At 40.4% G+C, this 19,303-nt stretch overlaps 1 pseudogene; it reads right to left on the bottom strand.

Annotated features, from left to right (window-relative positions):
• Positions 1-866: 866 nt before the first annotated feature.
• Positions 867-19,051, bottom strand: LOC128026597 (unhealthy ribosome biogenesis protein 2 homolog; annotated as a pseudogene).
• Positions 19,052-19,303: the final 252 nt, after the last annotated feature.

The raw sequence follows: 19,303 nt of genomic DNA, 5'->3' as shown, positions 1-19,303 counted from the left end.
GAAACAGCACCACCATCAGTTTGCCCACCAGACACACATCTAGGTCTAAAAACAGCTATTGGGAATTTTTGTAATCACTTTCAAGTAGGGTGACCACCAGTCCTGAAATTGGGAGTTTTGTCCCACGTCCTGGACGATGTGAAACCAGCAGGGATGTCATTGTGTTGTTCCAAAACTGTATGACTTCCTTGTGTGTGAAACAAAGATATTTTTATCTTTTTATTTTCTCCATACAGTGGAAGTCGGTAGTCTCCATTGCCATTTGATTCACAGTGTTCTTCAAAATAATGTTGTGTACAGGTTTAGAATGTCAAGAGGGAGAGTAAATAATAACACAATTTCCTAACACACACACATATATGTACATACATTTTAATACTTTATTCAGAATACAACATAGATGACATATCAAATGTTTAACCTTAGAAAAAGTATCATTTTAAGGGAAAAATAAGTTGATTTTTAATTTCATGGCATCAACATATCTCAAAAAATTTGGGACAATGCCATGTTTACCACTGTGTGGCATCCCCTCTTCTTTTTTGGGGGAAGTCATGGCCCAGTGGTTACAGAGTTTAACTCCTAACCCTAAGGTTGTGGGTTCGAGTTTCGGGCCGGCAATACAACGACTTACTGTAGGTGCCCTTGAGCAAGGCATCGAACCCCCAACTGCTCCCCGGGTGCCGCAGCATAAATGGCTGCCCACTGCTCCGTGGGTGTGTGTGTGTGTTTGTGTCTGTGTGTATGTGTTCACTGCTGTGTGCTTGCACTTTGGATAGGTTAAATGCAGAACACAAATTCTGAGTATGGGTCACCATACTTGGCTGTACGTCACATCACGTCTTATATATATATATATATATATATATATATATATATATATAACAGTCTGAAAAGGTCTGGGGACTGAGGAGACAAGTTGCTCAAGTTTAGGAATAGGAATGTTGTCCCATTTTTGTCTAATACAGACTTCTAGTTTCTCAACTATCTTAGGTCTTTGTCGCATCTTCCATCAAATGTTTTCTATGGGTGAAAGATCTGGACTGCAGGCTGGCCATTTCAGTACCCGGATCCTTCTTCTACGCAGCCATGATGTTGTAATTGTGATGTTGGAAAATGCAAGATCTTTCCTGAAAGGGATGACATCTGGATGAGAGCATATGCTGTGGATTGTATATTCTCTGACAATGTTTTCTGGAAGTATTCCTGAGCTCATGTTGTGATTTCCATTAGAGTAGCATTCCTGTTTGTGATGCAGTGCCATTTAAGGGCCCGAAGATCACGGGCATCCAGTATGGTTTTCCGGGCCTTGACCCTTGCGCACAGAGATTGTTTCAGAATCTCAGAAACTTTGGATGAAATTATGTACTGTAGATGATGATAACTTCAAACTCTGCAGTTTTTCTCTGAGAATCTCCTTTCTGATATTGCTCCACTATTTTTCGCCGCAGCATTTGGGGAATTGGTGATCCTCTGCCCATCTTGACTTCTGAGAGACACTGCCACTCTGAGAGGCTCTTTTTATACCCAATCATGTTGCCAATTGATCTAATAAGTTGCAAATTGGACCTCCAGCTGTTCCATATATGTACATTTAACTTTTTTCCGGCCTCTTATTGCTACTTGTCCCAACTTTTTTGGAATGTGTAGCTCTCATGAAATCCAAAATGAGCCAATATTTGGCATGACATTTCAAATGGTCTCACTTTTTTTGTTGCACATGGGTGGTGTTGGGGCAGTGGATAAGACACATGCCTTTGGTGTGAGAGACCCAGTTTCAAATCCACTGTGAGACACCAACCCCTGCTCCAGAGGTGTGTGACCTCTGACATATATAGCAATTGTAAGTCGCTTTGGATAAAAGCGTCAGCTAAATGTAATCTAATGTATTTAAACATTTCTAAACACATTCTTAATTGTAACAGAACAATTAGAAGCAAATTTTACGACAGAGGATGCAAATTTTAGACACTGTACTTTTCTTCCCCTTGCCTTTGAGATTTGTGATAGCGTGCATAACTATTGTACAGTTAATTGAACACTTCCTTGACACCCATTTGAAGGGTGGTGTTCAAAAACTTAATGTGTGTTCAACACAGTGTTCCAGGACACAGTATATTCCCTCTGTTAGATGTGGCTTAATTTCTGGCTGAAGCGTCACCTAGGAAATAAGAAAGAAACTGAGTGAAAGTATACAATGACAACAATTATCTGCAATGTGATTGTTCAGTGCAGTAACATGAGTCTCAGGCCAGTTAGAGGTCAATCGGATTTCACACTTCAAGCTGACAAAAACAGTTAGCCTTCAAATCACACCAGACAGTGTGTTTCACCTTCGATTTCAAGTTAACATAACCTCTTAGAATAGCATTACTGCCAAAAGTGCAGGACATCAGATAAGTCCCAGTGCATGAACTCTCAAGCTATAATTGTGTGGTTTAAGATTCATGACAGAGAAGATTCTTCTAAAATATTCTAGCAAATATTGGCAGGCAGTTCGCTAGAGCAGAAAATACATTTTCAGGAAGCATTTGAGTAGAAATTGGCATGGGCATGTGGCAGGTAAAAACTGATAATGACTAATATTTCACCCTCTGCAGTGCACTAACATACTGTGCAACAATGAATGAGGACAGGACTGTGAAATCTCCAGCAGCACTGGCAATACGAGTGTACATCCTCTCCACACGCATGGCACACTTCAGAAGACACTCTTTGTCTTTCTCAAAAGCTGAAAAAAGAGAGATCACAAAGTAATTGTAATATTTTAATTAGAACTGTTAATGTATGCGATTAATTATGCTTAATGCCGTTGGTGCATTTAATTAAAATCGAATAATTAACTCTAATTAAAAAAACATGACCTCCAGAAGTCAAGTCTGTAAGCCTTTAGACGGGTGTGATTTGTCACGACACATATTTCAGTATCTGTTATGTTTTATGTTAAACCTGTTAAATGTCACCCCGTCCCGTATACGGGACACCTACGTTGACTATACTGTATTACAATCAAATTTAATCTAATCTTGACAAACTATATATCGTTGGAAAGGTCTAAGACTCCCAAATATATATTATACCAATATTTTTTGTTAAAAATTATGTAGGAAAAGTAATAGATCAATTTATGACAAGAGTGCACCCTCAGAAATCTACATTACAAAAGGAGTTTTAACCTTTGTTTAAAAAAAAGACTTCTTCGTTGCCTTTTTCTCTATCACATTTTAGAAATCATCAGAAGTTATATATCACTTGAAAACGTAAAATCTCAAAATTCATCCTTCAAAACCCATTTTAAAATCAGACATTGCATTACCATTTAAATGGCACATCAAAATCATGTTGCAAAATGTTTTCAGTCATGAATTATAAAAATGTATGTTTGTATCATGCACATTCAAGTCTATCTTCAAAAACGTGAGTGACAGTTATCAGGTTAAAAATGGTCGTCCTGCAATATATTTTTGTGGAAATATCACACATTTTTCAGGATTCTATGTTGAATATGAAGTAAAAAAAAAAAAAACATTTATTTGAAATACATTTGTTAACATTTGTACTGTTGTCTGATGTATATGCAAGTATTTCCAAACACATTAATTACATATTCTGTTCTCTCTTCATTAATTTTACATACATTTTATGTTCGTTCAAATATTATAAATAAGAATCCTTAAGTCTTTTCAAAGCCATATTATCTGCCAGATAAATAAGAGTGAGCATCAAATTCATGTTTTAAGAAAGCACCATAAGACTGACACTGCCTCACATCTGAATAGTGCATTCCAGTTCTGACTGAACTTTGATGTCACATATGAAAGTCTGAGAAATGAAAGACTGAATGTACTGATGCTACTGAAAAAAAAGGCTTTAAATCTTAAGTCATAAAAAGAGCTCTCAATTAAAAATAAGTATACGCCTCCAGTGCTGAGCCTCGAGCTTCGGGATCAAATTCATGGAATTCTTTCTCCTTCACATCACTCTGAAATTCAACCCACAGAGCCACAGTCTGCAAGCGTCTGTCTCTGAACACAGCTCTCGAGGTGCTTGTCTCATTAGGAGAATCATACCTCAAATAACATCTTTCTGCACAATTAATGAATTCAGTGTAGATGGAAAAGTATCAGGAGATATATGGCTCTACTAATACTCAATAAATGACTCTTTGTTTGAGAATAGGACACTTTCCTCTCAAGTTTCAGATTTAATAACTTGCAGGCATCAAGTGCTTTCCACTTTCTTTCATACACTACAGCTAACAATAACAGACATGATGACAAAAAAGGGCCTTTGAATTCATTGTTGTTAAATTTGTTTGCTTGCACAGAAGCCTTTGAATAAAAGGTTACAACAAAGTGATGAATAGAATATTAACAGCCAGGAGAAACTCAGCCCTGGCATTCATCTACTATAACACCCTCATTAGGGAGAAAGGTCAGTTAAACAGGATTTAAGAAAAAGAGGGTGAATAAATATCTCAATATAATTTTGTACATACACACACTACTGTTTACATGTTTGAGCTCAATAAGACTTTTAGAAAGAAGTTAATATTTTATTCAAGAATGCATTTAATTTATCAATAGTGACAGTAAAGACACATACAGTTAGAAAATATTTATATTTCAATTAAATGCTGTTCTTTTGAATTTTCTATTAAAATATATATTTTTTTAAATCACAGTCTCCACAAAAAAATATTAAGCAGCACCACTGCTTTCCATATTGATAATAAGAAATGTTTCTTGAGCAGCAAATCAGCATATTAGAAATGATTTCTGAAGGATCGCGTGACACTGAAGACTTGAGTAATGATGTTGAAAATTTAACTGCATATCATGTTTAAATATAAACACTTCTGAATGTGGGTTTAATAGGTGTGCTTACCTCTGTCAAAGTCCCCCTGCTGTCTGCCTTCATGCATGACTGATGAAACCAAGCGATAAAAGCAATTCAGGAAGGTGGGAGAATCCTTTAGCATCACCTGCAAAGATTTAATGCTTTCAAAACTGGTGCACAGTTGGACTAGACAAAAAAAAACATAACTTTTTATGCTAAAACCTTTATTAGCAAGCTAATAAACCATTAGGCCACGACTTCCCCTAGACAAGATACTAGTGATGGGTGATTTATTGCTTTTTATTTGGCCATTAACTTTCCTAAAAATCTGGTTGTTTTGACACGACCATGTAAAGCTTCAATTATGAAAGTATAGGGATATTTCATCCCAAAATCAGTTGATCTCTGCCTTTAAGGTGAAATTGAAAATCTTGTCTAACCAAACAGCAACTGTAGCTATAAACTTCCATATTTTTTTTTTTTTTACCAAACTCTGGAAGTCAATTGCTACCAGCAACTGTCTAAACCTCAACGTTTCTCAAAATATCTTCTTCTGTGTTTTGAAACTTTGGAACAACATGACGGTGAGTAAATGATGACAGAATTTGTATTTTTTGGGGGAACTATTCTTTTTATCTGATTTACACTTAAGTGGCACAAACAAATAAGAGCTGATAAGTTTGATTCAATTTCAAATCAAACTCAGTTATGTGGATGTTTCAAAGAACTGATTTAAATCTCAGGTTTATTCAGCATGCATGTCTTGCTCATTTTAAAATAGACTTTTACTGTATTTTACTCCTAATGTGCAATCTCATTTAGCTTAAGAAAGCCTATCAAACATGAGGTCATGTTGAGATTATACCAAGTCCTCTACTTTCACTGGTAAAGTAACCTGTGCACTTTGAAATCTTGTGCAGTCCCAGCATTCCTTACCTAACGGACACCATGAGCTCCTTCCACTCAGGATTCGTGGCAAATTCCCAAACTACTTTCTAATTTTCACTCATATTAAGTGCAAATTAAACACCTTTTCCAGGGAACTGTATCATTCACTCCTAACATCAAACAGCTTTCGCCTGTAATACCCCTTTTTGAATAAACCTATGGAAGTATCAGCATTATCCAAAAGCATCTCAAAGAACATTCAGCTTAATGGTACATATTTACCATGACATCCACCATTTTTAAAGTGCACAATAAGAGCAAATTACTGTTTTGTACTTAATAAAAACAGTCAGTATGAGTAACAATGCATGTCATACTGTATTTCCTAACAGATATATAATGTGTTTGCTAACGGATTCATTTTTCTTCCGTCGCATAGTATGTGGGTGTGTTCATGAAACAAAACCCTTAAAGCCACATTAATAAAAACATTTCCCAAAGCAAATGTAGATAAACAGATGTCAGAGAACAGTCTTTAAAAACTGATAACATCTGGAACAGTTTCAACCTCCATAGCCTCTGGCTGATTTGTTAAGTGAATTTAAAACATATAAGGATATAATTCAACTTGAAATAATACAAAACTAAAATGTCTATCTTTTATCAAGTTTAAGCTCTTATCTGTCTCTCCCTCTAGTCCCAGGACACTCACCTGAGGGTAGCAGTGGATAACTGCAAACAGGGCTTCATGGATGGCCTCAAAAGTAGCATGTAGTCCTCCTTGGAATGACTGTCAAGAGGCAAAACTGTAGTGTGCCCAAACCCAGAATGACATGGTGTGGGTTGGAGTGTCACGGTAGGAGATCCAGTGTTTCCTCCGTGTCATGTTTTGTTATTGTTTTTGTACTTACGTTGTCTCCATGTGCTCGTTTAGTTGATTGTCATCACCTGGGTGTTGATTGTCTCGCTCCAGCTGATCGTCATCATACCTCTGCTACTTATACTCACCTCGCTCTCTCTCTGTTGTCAGATCCTCTCTTATGTCTCCATGCACTAGCTGGATTACCGTCCTCCGTGTTTGTGTGCTGGTTTGGATTCGTGTTGTCGTCCGCGTGTCAGTGTTCCGGTCTGTTCCTGGTTCCAACCATTGACCACCTTCACCTGCACCGCTGACTTCACCATCCCGCTCTTCTCACGCCACCGTAGACCTTCCTTGCCATTGCCAACACTCTGGACACTCTTTATCAATAAACAACATCTGATTGCCTGCAATTGCTTCCTCCTCTTTTATCTGCCGTTACAGTAGGATCTGACCATCATGGAAGCAGCAGGCGATCGCTCCCCATCTCATCTCGAAGAATTTCTGCAACGAGCTGTGGGTCGTATGGATCGCCAAGACAAGGCGATAGATGAGATGGGTCGAGCCTTCCAAGCAATGGTGACGAAGGTGTCCGAGCTCGTTCTCCAGACGCAACAACAACAACAATCGTCACCCGCTGCGCCTCCCACGCCACCCACACCGCCGATCGTCTCCGGGGGGATTTCCCAGCCCGAACCACGCCTTCCCATCCCGGAGAAATATGCGGGTGAGCCAGAGTTCTGTCGATCATTTCTGTCTCATTGTTCTCTGCACTTCGCCCTGCAGCCCCGCACGTTCTACACCGAGGAAATGAAGGTGGCATTCGTCTTATCTCTACTTACGGGAAGGGCTGCCCTCTGGGGGACGGCGGTGTGGGAGAACCAAGACAGCTGCTGTGCCTCGTTCCACGCACTTTCGGAAGAGATGAGACGGGTCTTCGACCGCTCCGCCGCCGGGAGGGAAGCGGCTTGGCTTCTCACGGACCTACGTCAGGGGGAAAGGTCCGTTTCCGATTATTCGATTGAGTTCCGCACCCTGGCGGCGGAGTGTAAGTGGAACGAGGAGGCGCAGTGGGATCACTTCCTGCATGGGTTGGCTGACCGCATCCAACAGGAGATCCGCGCCGTCGAGCTCCCCACTTCTCTCAACAGTCTGATTGACCTAACCATCAGAGTGGAGAATCGACTCGATCAAGCCACCAGACGGAGGGGGAGAGCAGTTCTCGCGAACAGACCGGAGGCTCAGTATCAGCGCTCAGATGTTGCGGTCAGCCCACCGGGAGATCTTGAACCCATGCAGGTGGGGCGAGCTCGGCTCTCCCGGGAGGAGAGGATCAGGCGGAGATCCCTGGGACTATGTTTATACTGCGGCAGTCAAGAACATCACATCCAGCGTTGTCCGGTAAAAGACCAAGCCCGATAGTAAGACGGAGGCTACTATCGGGTGGGATCTCTGCCAGAAAGACCTCATCTACATCGACACTCCTTCCGGTGAGTCTACGGTGGTCCACCCACGCACTCGAGCATCACGCCTTGTTGGATTCTGGGGCAGAGGGTAATTTCATGGACTTCCAGTTCGCTAGTAAGCTTAACATTCCTCTCACCTCCCTCAAACACCCCATTGCACCCTTTGCTCTCAATGGACACAGACTACCAGTCATCACTCAGACCACCTTACCTGTTTCCCTCACCACATCTGGCAATCATACTGAGGAGATATCATTTTACATTACGGACGCACCTCAATCCCCCATCGTTCTCGGTCACACCTGGCTTCAGAAACACAACCCCAGCATCAATTGGCGCCTTGGATCTGTGGTTAGCTGGAGCGAGGAATGTCATTTGTCTTGTCTTTTGTCTGCTGGTGTTAATGTTTCTGAGTCTGTGTTTCAGGGGGAAGCAGTGGATTTGGCTAGCGTGCCCGCGGAGTACCACGACCTGAAGGAGGTGTTCAGTAAGTCTCGTGCTGATTCTCTTCCTCCTCATCGTCCCTATGACTGTGCGATAGAGTTATTGCCAGGTACTTCTCCGCCTAAGGGCAAGTTATATTCTTTGTCTGTTCCAGAGACGGCGGCCATGGAGAAATATATATCCAGTTCTCTAGCAACGGGGTTTATCCGCCCTTCCTCTTCTCCAGCGGGGGCGGGGTTCTTTTTTGTGGGAAAGAAGGACGGATCCTTGCGACCTTGCATTGACTACCGAGGGCTGAACAACATAACGGTAAAGAATACCTATCCTTTGCCGCTTATGTCTTCAGCTTTTGAGAGGTTGCAGGGAGCGTCCGTTTTCACTAAATTGGACTTACGTAATGCTTATCATTTGGTCCGCATCAGGGAGGGGGATGAGTGGAAGACTGCCTTTAACACCCCTAGAGGCCATTTTGAGTACTGCGTTATGCCGTTCGGGCTAACCAACTCGCCGGCAGTCTTTCAAGCACTCGTTAATGACGTGTTGCGAGACATGGTCGATCTGTTCATATATGTTTACCTGGATGACATATTGATTTTTTCTTCGTCTCTCCAGGAACACGTGCAACACGTACGACGAGTGCTTCTGCGGTTGCTAGAGAATGGATTGTTTGTCAAGGCGGAGAAATGCGTTTTTCATGCACAGTCTGTTTCTTTTCTAGGACACATCATTTCGACTGAGGGTGTTCGCATGGATCCTGAGAAGGTTAAGGCTGTGGTAAATTGGCCATCCCCAGAGTCTCGCAAGGCCCTGCAGAGATTTCTGGGGTTCGCCAATTTTTACCGGCGTTTCATTCGCAATTTCAGCCAACTAGCCGCTCCTCTGACCGCCTTGACCTCCCCTAGTTTGACGTTCAGGTGGTCAGACGCAGCTGAGGCTGCGTTTGCCAAACTGAAAAGCTGCTTTGTTTCAGCTCCCATTCTCGTCACCCCTGATCGCTCACGTCAATTCATAGTGGAGGTCGACGCGTCAGAGGTGGGGGTAGGAGCACCTCCCAACGCGCATCCTCAGACGGAAAGGTGCATCCGTGCGCGTATTATTCTCACCGTTTATCTCCTGCAGAAGTTAATTATGACATTGGCAATCGAGAGTTGTTGGCAGTCAAACTTGCACTGGAAGAATGGCGTCACTGGCTTGAGGGGTCGGGTGTACCTTTCATTGTATGGACGGACCATAAGAATCTCGAATACATTAGAACCGCCAAAAGACTTAACTCCAGGCAGGCTCGGTGGGCATTGTTTTTCGGTCGTTTCGATTTTACACTTTCTTACCGGCCGGGTTCCAAAAACATCAAACCCGATGCTTTATCCCGTCTTTTTGAGCGTTCCGATCGTACTGCTACTCCCGAGCCCATTTTACCGGGGACCATCATTATCTCCGCGCTCAGGTGGGAGGTCGAATCGAAGGTGTTGACCGCCTTAGAAGGGGTAACGCCCCCGGCTCGTTGCCCACCGAACCGATTGTTTGTGCCGGAGAGGTTACGGTCAGACGTTCTCCAGTGGGGTCATTGTTCCAGTGTTGCTTGTCACCCAGGGGTTAGTAGAACTAGATTTCTGGTCAAGCAACGATTTTGGTGGCCTGGTATGGCTCGTGACGTCCACGATTTCGTCTTGGCTTGTTCAGTTTGCGCTATTGGTAAGACTTCCAATCGACCTCCAGATGGGTTACTCTTACCGCTGTCTGTCCCTTCAAGACCCTGGTCCCACATTTCGCTAGATTTTATCACCGCCCTCCCGCCCTCTAAAGGCAATACGGTGATTTTAACCGTAGTGGACCGGTTCTCGAAGGCGACTCATTTTATTCCCTTGCCCAAATTACCTTCAGCCAAGGAAACAGCGGTAACTGTCATTGACCACGTCTTCCGCATACATGGCCTCCCGACAGACGTGGTTTCTGACAGGGGTCCCCAATTTGTGTCCAAATTTTGGCGAGAATTTTGTAAATTGTTAGGAGCGACTGTTAGTCTTTCTTCCGGGTTCCATCCCCAGAGCAATGGTCAAACCGAACGAGCCAATCAGGATGTCGAGAGGGTTTTGCGATGTTTGGTTTCCAATAATCCTTCGTCCTGGTGTCAGCAACTCTCAGTTGTGGAGTACGCACACAATTCTTTGCCAGTGTCATCTACGGGCATGTCTCCATTTAAGTGTAGTTTAGGGTACCAACCACCTAATTTTGTCAGTACGGAATCCGAGGTTTCGGTCCCCTCCGCACACGCATTAGTCCAGAGGTGTCACCGCACCTGGACCAGAGCTCGCAGAGCTCTGCTCCAGGCTAGGTCGCGCACCAAGGCTAAGGCCGATCGCCACCGGTCGAAGCCTCCCCGTTACGTCGTCGGTCAAAGAGTGTGGCTTTCTACCCAGAATATTCCTATGCGGTCCGTTTCTAACAAACTTGCTCCCAAATTTATTGGCCCGTTTTCTATTACCAAGATTATTAATCCGGTTACCGTGCGTCTTAGCCTTCCTCCGGCGTACAGGAGGATTCATCCCGTGTTCCACGTCTCCAAAATTAAATCGGTGATTTCTTCCCGTCTTAATCCGCCTGCTCCGGTTCCCCCCCCGCCTCGTCTCGTTAATGGGGAAACCACCTATTTGGTTAATCGTATTCTGGACTCTAGACGGAGGGGACGCGGTTTTCAGTACTTGGTGGATTGGGAAGGTTACGGTCCGGAGGAGAGGAGCTGGGTTCCTGCTCGGGACATATTGGATCACCACCTTATAGATGATTACAATCTACAGGTAAAGCAGGCTGGGAACGTCAGGTGACGTCCTAGGGGAGAGGGTACTGTCACGGTAGGAGATCCAGTGTTTCCTCCGTGTCATGTTTTGTTATTGTTTTTGTACTTACGTTGTCTCCATGTGCTCGTTTAGTTGATTGTCATCACCTGGGTGTTGATTGTCTCGCTCCAGCTGATCGTCATCATACCTCTGCTACTTATACTCACCTCGCTCTCTCGCTGTTGTCAGATCCTCTCTTATGTCTCCATGCACTAGCTGGATTACCGTCCTCCGTGTTTGTGTGCTGGTTTGGATTCGTGTTGTCGTCCGCGTGTCAGTGTTCCGGTCTGTTCCTGGTTCCAACCATTGACCACCTTCACCTGCACCGCTGACTTCACCATCCCGCTCTTCTCACGCCACCGTAGACCTTCCTTGCCATTGCCAACACTCTGGACTAGGGGTGGGCGATATCTCGATATTTAAAATATATCGAGATATTTTTTAAACACGATATGGATTTTGACATATCGTATATATCGATATATTGTTTATATTCCGATTCCGCCACTTTGCTTGTTTGCCTTCCCTGTGCTGTGCTCGCCCCCGCTCGCTCGCCCCCCGCCTCCTTGCTTTTGTCCCCTCTCACCTCGCGTGTAGAGAACTAGTCAAAAAAAAAAAAAAGACAACTGGCTCCGTTATATGGAGATACTTCAGTTTTAAGGCGTAGGGCGAACGGCAGGCAGATGTCTAACGTAGGGCCCAATGAAACGCGGACGGAATCGCGGAATCCAGTCATAAAAATGGAATTTACAGTTTAACGCGGAATGTCACGGAATTGGTCAAATTTTGAATGAATTAATCAAAAGTCGGTAATGCACTTACATCAAATCGCGAAATGGACTAATATCTGCAAATATTAACCCGGAAAAGTCTATTTAAATATGAATCCTGCATGTTCTGCGTGTCTGTGTCAACGAATGGAGCAGAAGCGCGTCTTCATTCATTAAACACGGAAGCTCGCATAACGCTCGCGCTGATTTCATTGTCTTTCCTCTCTCTAAATAAAGACGTGAACACATGAGGAACATCTCCAGAACTGCACTGAGAGTCACTTCATGAGCATCTGACCGTTTGATTTGAGTAAGACTAGCTCATATCACATCATAGACTGTGGTATCACATACACAGAACTGTAAAGATAAACCCGTCAAAATAAAAGTATTTGACAGAAATTTATTACTATTGTACAGCAGAATGTAGATAGCCCACTACTACTACTATTAAAATGAAACGAACATAATTTTTTAAGGAATAATCACACAACATTTCTCCCATGTTTTATTTTTAATAGTAAATCCCCTTTGTTTACCAAAAAATAAAGTTTGCTTAATTTTAAATAATTAAAAGATAAATTAAATGAATGTTTTATGCCTTCATTTGATAATCAGAAAAATGTAAATACATTTCACATAAGGCTATTTTAAGAATTGTTTTTAACTAATTAAGTTGTTTTTATGCATTTAAATAATTGCACATGCTAAAACACAGAATTAAGTAACAATAAAACATATGGTGAAGAAAAAAATAAAATGTTTCATAGGCCCCTTAACATGTAATATTTGCCATATTTGTTTTTGCAGTAGTTTTTTGGGGGTTATTTTTCCTGTAAAGATATCGAGATATATATCGTATATCGAGATATAGCAAAATATATCGAGATATATTTTTTGCTCCATATCGCCCAGCCCTACTCTGGACACTCTTTATCAATAAACAACATCTGATTGCCTGCAATTGCTTCCTCCTCTTTTATCTGCCGTTACATGGAGATCTTTGCTTCACCCTGCTGGAGCAGGACGGTCAAGGTCTCGAGAGCTGGTAACGTCAGTACCTGGGTCAGAGAAGGGATCTTGCTGGACTCCTTTATAACAAACTAAAAACAAGGGAGAATGCAAAAGAAGTCGGTGAAATTCAATAGTAATGTCTCTCAAAAGGTACTGCTTAACTTACACCTGGAGATCAGTCATGAGTTGAAGTAGACAAATAACTTTTGTTGACTACAATAAGAGCAGCATGAAATTATGTTTTAGTAACACGGTCCAGGAGGAGCGCATCAGATACTTAGCCTAATCGACACCGGTGAACCACAATCAAGTAATAAATACCATAGTATAAATACATATGACTAACCTCTATCCATTGACGGTTTATCAGCATCCCTCCTCCACCCCATCTCCTTACTTCGAGTTCACTTTACAACTAGACGGGGAAGAGGGGGTACTCTAGGTTTTTGAAAGAAGGCTGCATTTATTTGATCTAAATATTTCAATACAAAATATTTGAAACAATGTTTTTTTTTTTTTACTGTAATATACTATTACAGTATAAAAACCTTTTTGAATTTTAATATACTGTCAAATGTAATTTAATCCTGTGATGTCAAAGCTGAATATTCAGCACCATTACTCAGTCTCCAGTGTCACATGATCCTTCAGAAACCATTCTAAAATCTAATCTAATACGTCATACTCCAGAAACATTTCTTTCTATATCAATGTTGAAAACAGTTGTGGTGCTTAAAATTTTGTATAAAACACGAAGAAATTTTTTTTTTATCCAGGATGCCCTGATAAACAGATAGTTCAAAGGAAAGCATTGATTTGAAATAGAAATCTTATGCAAGAGCTCTTATAAACCAGGCTGACATGTACCAGAAATCCTGCAGACACCTTCAGCCGTAGCACAAGATCACTTTCTAGCAGAATACTTTTCAACTGCAGAGCAAATGATCAGTGCTATAAAATATGAATCACAAGTGTGACGATTACAGAGCCTGTTCTCTATTTGTGTACTAGTATAGATGTGTGTACAGCATAAGGTTAACAAAGCTTCTGACTGCTGTGGCAAACTCTGCTAGCGCCAACGCTAGTATGTCAAGTTCTGACAGTGAGAAGAAAAGTACAGTGATGAAAGTAACCTGACAGGCACACAGTCCTTCTCTGAGTGAACTCAGTGGCATAGACAAGACTTTGAAACCTGACTTTTCCAGGCAGATGAATTTTAATGCTAAATCAAGACAAGAGAGAGTCAGGGCCAGTGGGCGAGGTATGTGATATGTTTTACAAAGCTATTGCATGCTTTTTCACTACCAGCTAACTCTCTAGGAGCCCTTACCGTTACAGGCTCTATAGAAGCAAAGTTTTACAGCATTTATTGCATAATGTCCCTCGGTTTTTATTTAAGCAAGAAGTCCAGGAAATCATCTACAAAGAAGTTAACAGTGCCATGTACCTGGTGGGTTTAATTTTTTTGTTAAAGCACTTTGAATACTATTGAATACTGTTTTTCTTTGTTCTGTAATCTTGTTCCTGGTTTACTGGCTTTACATGGTCATGCAATATTGTTTGCGTTTTTTGTGAGATAATACTTCCCTCAATTTGCCAGTCAGTTGTTAAATCCTAATCAGTCAATGTCCAAAGATTACGCAGAAGTTTACACATTAAAAAATAAGATATCATGATACTTTTATCTTGAGAAGACAATCACATTAAAAAGAAACTAGTACGACCGAAATGCATATGTGATTGATCTTATTCGGGGAAAAACATCAAATGGGACACAAATTGAAAACAGGTACTGAATTACTTACAGTGAGAGTAGATATGATTTGTGGGGTGACGAGCCAAAAAGCCTTTGAGCAATGCTCTGGAAACAGACAACAGGCGAGTAGCTTTATAAATGTTACCGCAGACAGAACCTCCTGTGAAAGAAAAAAACAACATCTCATCAGTACACACTACAAAAATGCTTAGAAACTCTTATGGTTTGAAAAAGAAAAAGCTTAATCTTTTCTTGTCAACTTCAATTATCCATTTTACTTCACAGAATGAAGACACACACAATGCATATCAAAACAAGTGGTAGACTTTTAAATATAAGACCTAAGGCTGTCATTTAATTAAATAATGATGGTTAATCATTACTAGTTGATTTATAAGCTAAGAAAACTAAGTAATATATTTTTATGTGATTATTAGTAATTTGTTTGAATGATATTCATATCTTAATTTACGCAAAAACAAAGACAGATTATATTTCTCAGATTGCCGCAAAACCCTCTGAAAAACGCAAATGCTGAAGTATTCTCCGAAATAATTCAATATTAAAACAACTTTCCCAGCTCATTATGGATCTAATTGTACATACATTACGATGCTTTTGTGTTTGTATTTCTATGAAAAATTGTGTGTTGATATTGCACTTCAGGTTAATTTCAATTATATTTAAATTTCATGATATAAAGAATGCAAATTACTTTACTTTATTATGTGTCCTGTCTGGGTTTTAAAAGCACAATATAGCATTTTTCACCGCTAGAGTACGTATTCAAAACAAACAAACAAGTTTGATGATGCTGGAATCATGGGAGTTCATGGGTCTTCATTACCACAGTCGATGCAATTATTTTATTTAAAAAATCTAACATATTGTGCCTTTAATTCCTAATAAATTGCAAATAGTGTCATTTACTGATAATGGGAGCTCTGCTCTGATTTTTTTAAATTACACTGAACAAAATAAAACTGTATAATAATAAATGTCTTAAGCCTGTAAACAAATGAATGGCATTAAGTTATTTATTGCATGTAGTTACTATTACACTATGAAACTACAAGAATCTTACAGTGCAGTGGCCTCCTTCAATCTATGTTGGCACAATCCCCTCGCTGGGCATCCGCAGTAATAGATGGAACAGCTCTTGAGAACAGCTGGACACAGCTAATTTAGCAGCTCCTTTACTGGCCCCTCCAGCCCTTTCACATCTGACAGTGACATCCACATTCCTGCAACAATGATTGACAGACTGTTTACAGAGCAGGCAGAGGGTTCCGAAAAATGTGGGGCATCAATTTACTCAAGTCAAGGCAATGTTTTGAAAAGTTTTAGGATGCTGTACCTGACAGCAGCGCATGGATACTCTGCAAAATCTTAATATGGAGTTCTTCGAGATCTGTCGCTTTGGACTTTTCCGCTGCAATGTAGAATGCAGAGAGAAAGTGAATGAAATGAGAAAGTCCATATGGTGAGGTGCTGGCATGAGTTGCTTTAAGATCTGCTCGCAAAAGCTTGTTGGATATTTTCACCTGCCCATCATTTTCAGAGATTGAGGCTCTTGCACGTTCACTCATGATCATGACAGTTACCATTTCAACAGAAAAAGACTTTCTCAAGCCACTTCCCTTGTGCATCAGCACAGCCTGTATGGCTGGCTCCATGACAGAAGTGGCCTTCCCTAACAAAATAGTCAGAGTCTGATCCAGCTGTTTGTTCTTGCCAAAACTTGTGATCATTTCTTAGCAAAGCGTGCTTCAATAACGAAGGACTGATTAACTGAACGTGTGATGAGCCAAGCAGTCCAAAATATTCCTTGATGAAGCACTTTATCACAGCAGAGAACATATCAGGGAGCTCACAAAGAAAAAGACTCTTGAGTAATTACCTGGATATTAAGGATACAGAGATCCCAGTGTTCTCCAAATTGCTTCCAGAGGCATCCAAACTCTGAAGTAAAGACTTCAATACGCATTCGGCAAAAACAGATGTGTCATTTGGTTCGAGATGAGGGCCAATTAATGGAAGGTTGGAGGTAACAAGAAACCAGTGGCCTGTCATATAAGTGTTGGCATTAACCATACAAAATTGAAAGTCTCAGATCTGGCTGGTGTCAAGAATCATTGAAAGTTCTTGCCTTTTTAGAATAAACTGAGCCATTTTCTGCATCTTTGATGCATCTGATGTTTCAGTAGATGGTTTGAGCAAGTGTATCTTCAGTTTTTGGAGCACAAGGAGATTCTGTAATAAGTTACTAAGTGGACTGTCCATGTCCCTTAATGTCAGGGCTTTGTCCACTAAAGTGCAACTCTGTGAGGCAGCTGGTGATGTGTACTCAGAACAGTGTATCTGGAAGTGCATATCCACCTCAACCCAAGTAAGTAGAAGGGTCAAGGTTCTGCTTCAACAGGTCTTCAACTGCCTTCAACATCTCCATCATAAGATTCTGAGTCTTCTTCATGATTGGATGCTGTTATCCGGGGTTTTAAATCTGAAGAGTACAGCATAAAGAAGCAAACTCAAAAAGAAGATAGCACTGCATCTTTTTTTAAATAAGCCAACAGATCTCAAGATTTCGGTTTGGAGGATTGTCTAGCAAACACTGACTCAGGGTCTTTTGTATCATTTCGGGCAACAATGGCGGACTCAATTCATATGCTGCAGCAGACACACTACATCAAGCAGCTCTTTTATAAGTTTAGGCAGCTGTCGGAGTTTGGTATGAGTCTGCAAGACGGCAGACACAAGTGCTTCTCTGGCTTTCCTAACACGTACTTCCATATTGTCTGCATCAACCCACACAGCTGGAAGAAGCTAATCTAAATCTGGCTCCAGGATATGGTGATTCACTGTGAGTACAGCTCTGGGAGGGATGTTCAGGGATGAAGAATGCTGACTTAAGAACAGCTTCCACTTTGCTCCGGATTTACTGGCTCAGATGCTGACGAATCTTGAAGTCATCCTTCTCAGTCCATACTCTAGCGTTCAGTAAGTGTCTGAGCAGGAGGAGAAGAATTGTGTGGAAACTGACAGATTCGAGTCCCGAAGAACAGTTCAAAATCCTGTCATTGATAATCTAGGATAAATTAAAACAAATGATGAATCCAGTGTTAATTATTACATTTTCAACTACGTGAAAATTATTAAAAATTTTGTCAATATTCCTTCATGGTATATTCATTCATTTTAGTCAGTTTTACTCTGACTAAAATGATATCCAATTTTAGCCAACAAAAATTTCAGCTGATGGAAAAAAAGTACAAAATTTAAACAAACATTTAATATGTCCATTTTTAACATACCAATATTTAACAAGAAAAAAATACAACTGAATGAATAAAAACTGTCCTTGTAAATAACACATTAGAGTACATAAATCTTTACTTTTTGTTTTGATTATTCTATGTCTGTGTCTTAGTGTGTTGTAATAGAAAAGTGTGCATTAAAGGACTGACTGAGAGACTGCAACGACTGAAGCTAAAAATCTTAATTTGTATTCTACTGAAGAAAGAAAATCACCTACATCTTGGATGCCCTGGGGGTAAGCAGATAAACATCACATTTTGAACTATCCCTTTAACAACTTGACCTTCATTTTGACTTCATTCAGGTTATTTGAAAAAGTTATCACATTCTTATGGTAGTATTTCTTCTCATTTTTTTTTTTTCATCACATTTTAGATAAAGTCTTTATTAATTATCAGGATATGGATTGTCTTTGTTAACACTGACAAAAACAAAAAATAATTTTGATGAAACAAAACATAACATAATCTACTAAATTAAAAAGACTTACAAATGAGAATAAAACTCAGTTGAATTTGAACTGAAATTAATTATTATCAAATAAAATAGTGATGCTATTGTTATACATATTCAGGAGAAGTGAAATATCAAATTTGAGTCTGAGTGAAATTCTTACAAAACTGAAGTACTGGTAAATACCTGTGCTCCTGTGAGGCGGAGGCTGATGGTTTTTCTCTGACTCAGCACATTCTGAAGTTTCCTGCTGTGAAGGATATCATCAAGGTAGGCCCATAAACCCTCCACCACCTCCGAGGGTACGTCCACTTTCTTATTGTAAAAACAAGTTAGGGCATGACTTGTCCAGTCAAAAAAGAAACAACTTACTTTACATATAGTTTGAATAAATTACTAACATTTTGAAATGAAAGCCATGATTTTCAAGTTTTGTCTTCCGCCACATCCGCTCGGCTTTTCTGCATTGTCTTTTTATAGTCTGAACTGCTGTTGATCTTCTCCAAACTGATAATGCTATAATTATCAACAACAAAAGCATAACAATAATAATTTATTGTTATTAATAGTATTTTCTTCTTAGTATTACTTATTACATGGCTAACTATTACAGAGAACACTAGTCTTTCATAAACATAAACTTTCCACATCAAAAGTCACAT

This window comes from Carassius gibelio, chromosome A13, assembly GCF_023724105.1.
Source record: "Carassius gibelio isolate Cgi1373 ecotype wild population from Czech Republic chromosome A13, carGib1.2-hapl.c, whole genome shotgun sequence".
NCBI lineage: Eukaryota > Metazoa > Chordata > Actinopteri > Cypriniformes > Cyprinidae > Carassius > Carassius gibelio.
Note: the sequence above shows the minus strand (reverse complement) of the source record. Positions and strands in the feature narration are given on the sequence as shown.